We start from the raw sequence: 6,832 nt of genomic DNA on the forward strand, positions 1-6,832 counted from the left end.
AAAAAAAAAAAAAAAAAAAAAAAAAATTGACCATGTGCCAAGCACTTTTTTTCCTCACAACCCTGTGGAGTAGATTCGCTATTGCTAGCCTCATTTTACAGATCAGGAGACAAGCACAGAGAGAGGGAGTAAACTGTACAAGGTCATACAGATGGTAGATGGCAGAGCTGGGGCTGGGCACGGTGACCCACGCCTGTAATCCCAGCACTTTGGGAGGTGAGATGGATGGATCACTTGAGGTCAGGTGTTCGAGACCAACCTGGCCAACATGGTGAAACCCTATCTCTATTAAGAATACAAAAAATTAGTTGGGCGTGATGGTAGCACCTGTAATCTCAGCTACGCAGGAGGCTGAAGCAGGAGAATCACCTGATCTCAGGAGGCAGAGTTTGCAGTGAGCCAAGGTTGTGCCCCTGCACTCCAGCCTGGGTGACAAAGCGAGACTCCATCTTAAAATAAAGTAAAATGGCAGAGCTAGAATTAAAACCCAGGCAGGCAGTGGCTCCAGAGCCCCGGCCACTAACCACCCTGCTATCCCGTCTTGCCCTGAGTGTGCCACGTTCTCCGGACATACTCATGAGGCTGAGGAGGAAGGAGCATGGTGATAGCCCAAGGGAACATCAGGGTGCTGACACCGTCCCCACAGAGCTGAGAAGAATTGCATGCCAGGTCTGGAAATAGTTATAAAGAAGCATCCATAAGGCTACACTGTGGCCCACTTCCTTGTTGCTAAAAGTCACATAGCACTAAAGACTGACCATTTCCCCCTTGTTCCTAGAGGCAGGATTTCTGATACTAGGGTGATACAGCTTTTGTTTAAGGATGACTTAAGATGTTTTTCAGACCCTGAATTCCAGCAACCAGTTCAAAGACCCCCACAGTGGAGTGGGATCAGCATGAGAATACAGCTTCTTCCTCTCCCCATCCCTTGACTTCACCCTGCGCACCCCCACCAATCAATCATCTCCACACTGCAGCCCACTCAGGTTGGCCCACATTTGCCCCAGACTCCTTGGGTAGATGGTTTTCCCCCATTTCCACTCAGCAGCCCTACCATTAACCCTCTTTCTCTGCTGCAACTCGTGTCTCAGCCTGTTGACCCGCTGTGTGCATTGGGTAACAAACCTCTTACCATACAGTGCTGCTCCCTGGTACAAGGCAGGTACAGGTCAACATTCAGAAGGAGCAGAGGTGCGTGGGGAGAGACAGAACCCATCAACACGACAGTACCAGGAGCAGCACACACAGCACATCAAGGGATCTGGGCAATGATATGCCATAAAGACACCTGAGAGAGCCTGGCACGGTGCTCACGCCTGTAATCTGGGCACTTTGGGAGGCCGGGGCAGGTGGTTCACAAGGTCAGGAGTTCAAGACCAGCCTCACCAACATGGTGAAATCCCATCTCTACTAAAAATACAAAAATTGGCCGGGCGCAGTGGCTCAAGCCTGTAATCCCAGCACTTTGGGAGGCCGAGGCGGGTGGATCACGAGGTCAAGAGATCGAGACCATCCTGGTCAACATGGTGAAACCCCGTCTCTACTAAAAATACAAAAAATTAGCTGGGCATGGTGGCACGTGCCTGTAATCCCAGCTACTCAGGAGGCTGAGGCTGGGAAAGCCTGAACCCAGGAGGCAGAGGTTGCGGTGAGCCGAGATCGCGCCATTGCACTCCAGCCTGGGTAACAAGAGCAAAACTCCATCCAAAAAAAAAAAATACAAAAATCAGCCAACTCTGGTGGAGCGCGCCTATAATCTCAGCTACTCAGTTGGCTGAGACAGGAGAATCCCTTGAACCCGGGAGGCAGAGGTTTCAGTGAGCCAAGATTGTACCACTGCACTCCAATTCAGAGTGGGCAACAGAGCAAGCCTCCATCTCAAAAAAACAAACAAAAAAAAGACACCTGAGAGCAGCCCACCAAGGAAATGCTGGTGGCCCTGGAAGACCAGCCCACGTGGCAGGAACACATTGCAGGCCCTAGCGTGGCCCGAGCAGCAGCAACAAGCAAGGTAATAAGCAAACAAGGCAGCATCCCTGGAGACACCCATGGCAAGCAGCAGGTGCCAGCAGGGATTACAGGTGAGGCACCCACTCAGGAACCAGAAGGACAGAGAACGACCAAGAGAAATGGCTGTGAGGCAAGGCAGGGCAGCTGCGCCGGCTGAATGTACTCTATCCCCACCAGCCAGCAAGACCCGCAGATGCTCAGGTTATCAGGTGAACGGAGACCAATTGCAGCTTAGGCTAGATCGTAGTGTTAAAAACGTGGAAGCATTCTCTGGTGCCAGTCTCTCTGTCTGTCTGTCTGTCTCTCTGTCTGTCTCTCTCTCTCTCTCCATATTGCTTGATATTCATTTCACAAGGAGCAAAAGGCTTAATGTTTTATGTGCCTTAATGCTTTGAAGGCAGGGTCTGTGTTTAATTTTACATCCTTAATCTGTGTTCAATAAATACGTTTTTGTTTTGTTTCATTTTGTTTTGTTTCATTTTGTTTTGTTTTTGAGACAGAGTCTAGCTCTGTCACCAGGCTGGAGTGCAATGACATGATCTCTGCTCACTGCAAAGTCTGCCTCCCAGCTTCAAGCAATTTGCCTGCCTCAGCCTCCCGAGTAGCTGGGATTACAGGCCCTTGCCACCACACCCAGCTAATTTTTATATTTTTAGTAGAGACAGAGTTTCGTCATGTTGGCCAGGATGGTCTCAAACTCCTGACTTCAGGTGATCCACCTGCCTCAGCCTCCTAAAGTGCTGGGATTACATCCATGAGCCACTGTGTCTGGCTGGCACTAGCCTCTCTTGAGACTAAAAGTTTTTTCCCTAAAAAATTGAACATTTGGACAATGAACTCCAAGACCTGGCTGGAAAAGACCAGGATCGATGGAATTTGGTCTAAAAAAGTAAGTTCACTGTCATTTCTCTCTCTCTCTGTGCTCTGTTCTGAAGTGCCATAAATTAAAAAAAAAGAAAGAAAGAAAGAAACCCCTGTGTCATGATATTTCCCTATAGAATAAAGCCTAGTGTGAAATAATGTTTATTTCAGGACATGGTGACGCCTCAGCCGGAGAACTTAAGACACCAAGTTTCCAGATGCTGGGTAATGGAAATCAGGTCAGGCAGTTAATAAACAGCACAGGAGTAAACAGCTTAATTTATCCTTCAAAGAGAGGAGACCCAGCCAGGCCTGGGTACGATATCTATATTGTTGGGGTGAAATTGCACTTCTGATTATCTTGTCACTGCTACACAAACCCCCAGCCTCCCATCGAGCGGGTGTAGCAGAGGTGAGCTGTTCCCTCTTCCATCTCAATTGTCAACTGCTCCTGTCATTGCAGAGCTCATGCTGAGCCACTACTGAGCTTGACAGACAATAACAATAACAACCAGAAAAAGCCCTGCCTGGAAAATGATTGTTTTTATACACAATACAGATCTTTTGGTAGACAGTTTCCAAAACATCCTCCCACCCATGAACATGGTCTCCAGACGTACCCCCTTAGATCCAAGCATACCTCGAGGGCACACAGGCCTTTACCAGGCCCCTGTGGTCTTAAACAGACATCACGATTAGTAGTGTACTTGCTTCTGTTAATGTCAGAAGAGAAGAAGAAGAATGGCAAGGGAGAAAGAATCCACAGAGTCCCAAGTAGAGAAATTGACGCTGAGATAATTTTAAATTCATTGTATTACTCAAATAATATACACGATTATGGAAAATTTAGAAAACACGAGCGGAAGGTGGGCGTGGTGGCTGACACTGTAATCCCAGCACTTTGGGAGGCCGAGGCGGGCGGATCATGAGGTCAGGAGATTGAGACCAGCCTGGCCAACATAGTGAAACCCCGTCTTTACTAAAAAAAGACGAAAAATTTGCTGGGCATGGTGGTGGGTGCCGGTAGTCCCAGCTATTCGGGAGGCTGAGGCAGGAGAATCGCTTGAACCCAGGAGGCAGAGGTTACAGTGAGCCGAGATTGTGCCACTGTGTTCCAGTCCAGACGCCGTCTCAAATGAGAGAAAAAGAAAACACAGGTGGGAGGCAGACACAGTGGCACACGCCTATAATCTCAGCAGTTTGGGTTTTTGGGGTTTTTGGTTTTTTTTTTTTTTTCTCGAGACACAGCCTTGCTCTGCCTCGCAAGCTGGAGTGCAATGGCGCGATCTTGGCTCACTGCAACCTTCACTTCCCAGGTTCAAGTGATTCTCCCGCCTCAGCCTCCCAAGTAGCTGGGATTACAGGAGTGCACCACCATGCCCGGCTAGTTTATTTTTAGTAGAGATGGGGTTTCACCATGTTGGCCAGGCTGGTCTCAAACTCTTGATTTTATGATCTGCCCACCTCGGCCTCCCAAAGTGTTGGGATTACAGGCATGGCGCCCAGCAATCCCAGCACTTGGAAGGCTGAAGCAGGAGGATTGCTTGAAGCCAGGAATTCAAGGGCAGTGTGCAAAGCATAGTGAGTCCCTGTACTACAAAAAAATTTGAAAGCTGGGGCCGAGCATGGTGGCTCACACCTATAATCCCAGCACTTTGAGAAGTTGAAGGGGGCAGAGTGTTTGAGCTCAGGAGTTTGAACTCAGTCTGAGCAACATAGTAAGACCCAGTCCCTAGGAAAAACACAAAAATTAGCCAGGTATGGTGGTGTGTGCCTGTAGCCCCAGGTACTTGGGAGTCTGAGGTGGGAGGTTGGGTTGAGCTTGGGAGGCAGAGGTTGCAGTGAACTGAGATTACACCACTGCACTCCAGCCTGGGTGACAGAGCCAGACCCTGTCTCAAATTAATTAATTAATTTTTAAAAAAATTATCCAGGCATTGTGGCATGTACCTGCTGTAGTCCTAGCTCCTCAGAAGGCTGAAACAGCAGGACACTTGAGCACAGGAATTTAAGCTATGATGGCATCACCGCACCATTAATAGGTCTTCTGGGTGATAGAGACCATGCCTCAAAATAATAATAATAATAATAATAAACACGGATGGAGGGGAATGTGTTTCCAGGTCAGGAAACCAATATATATTTCTGCATAATTTTATTTCAAAAGATAAGTTAACAAGATCCAGCTTCTTGATAATTACCAAAAAGTTCATTCATACAAGGAGAACAAGAATTAATCAGCCAAAACGATCTCCCTATGAACTTACTGAGAGCAACTGTGTCTAGTGTGATGAACTCCACTGAAGTTTTCTTGGATGCTATGTTCACATGTACAAAATGGAAGGTTCCTCCAGAGAGCTCACTCACATTGTCCTGATTACAGATGCTCAGAGCAAATAGGACAGGAAAAGCAAGGAGAGGCAGTTGAAAGTAAAGGGATTGGGGATGCTAGTATCCAGGCTGGGCACCAAAAATCCAGGGCCCCTTGCTCCTTGCCATCGTCTCCTACCCTGTAGGACACAGATCCCTACGGGGTAATTGCAATGAGGTTGCAAATCCATAGTCAGTAGTTTCCAGCAATAAGATAATTAAAAGTATAACGATTATCACACGAGGCTCATTAAACTCTTTGATATTAACAAGGGGTCCTCACCCTCATAAAGTTTGAGGCCATTACTCTAGTCTCTCTTTGACTCCTAAGGCTTGAGTGCTTCGGTTATCTCCCCTCTCGGCCCTGTACATCCTCACTCAGAGGCTGTGGTCAGGAGCCTTCACTCTCCAGGGGGACTCAGACACCTCGCTGCTCTTTTATTTTTATTTTTATTTGAGACAGAGTCTTGCTCTGCCACCCAAGGTAGAGTGCAATGGACGCCGTGCCCGGCCCAAGTCATCTTAACACAGTCTCTCTCTCTCTGTCACTATCTCCCTTTCTCTCTCTGTGTGTCTCTTTCTGTCTCTCTTTCACACTAACACACCACACACACACACACACACACACACACACACACACACAGAGCTTTCAGGAATCCTTGAAGTTGATAAAATTGTGACCCTAATACTTTAAGAAAAATGCCCTAAACCAGCCAAGAGTGAAAATAAACATGACTGAGCAATAAATTAGGATCTCCTTCACTCTCCTACCTCCCACATACTTGGGTTCTGCATGGGGAAAACACAGTTATGGAGGCTTTGGCGTGATCAGGACCCACCTCCCGCCCTCTGCACACACGCACACCCTCTGCACACACGCACACCCTCCCCCAGGTGACTCCACGCCTGTGCATCCAGGGACACTGCATGAACATTAGCTGATGCAGATGGAATGAGCAGATGTCTGCAGTCCCCCTACCCCAGGCTGTGAAGGACAGCCAGTGCGGGTGAAGAGGAGGCATAGAGGGAAACAGATGCCCTGGTTTCCAGCCCATTTTCCTGGTCCTTGAGTAGCAGCAGTAATGGTGGGAAGAAGTGCCTTTTTCTATACCATAGCCCTCAAATTTAGGCAAACTATTGAAGCCAAGGCAGATTGAAGTTCTAATCCTATCCATGCACATGACAAATAAGAAACCCAGGGCCCAGAGGCTTCAAAAGACTTCACCAATGTCATATACTAGCTTACTACAGAACCAAAAACGGATTCTGAGTCTTCTCCCTTCTAGACCAGTTCTCGTTTTTCACATTCTCCCGCTTCCTTTGTATGACCCAAGGTTATTCTCCAACTTCTCATTAAGCAGTCTATGCCAGGCATTGTGGTGGGCATTGGAAACTGGAGATTCTCTTATAGTGATGATAAAATATCTCTCTGAAGATGCAAAAAAAAAATTACTCTGAGAGATTGTTGCCGGTTAACATCAAACACCTGCTATGTGCCAAATTCAGAACTATATGCCAGAAAAGAAAGAAACGAATGAGACACTCTTCCCTCCTCTGCTTGGGATTCTCCTGGTTTAGATTAGATTCCACT

Source organism: Cebus imitator, unplaced genomic scaffold (genome assembly GCF_001604975.1).
Source record: "Cebus imitator isolate Cc_AM_T3 unplaced genomic scaffold, Cebus_imitator-1.0 Scaffold21, whole genome shotgun sequence".
Lineage (NCBI taxonomy): Eukaryota > Metazoa > Chordata > Mammalia > Primates > Cebidae > Cebus > Cebus imitator.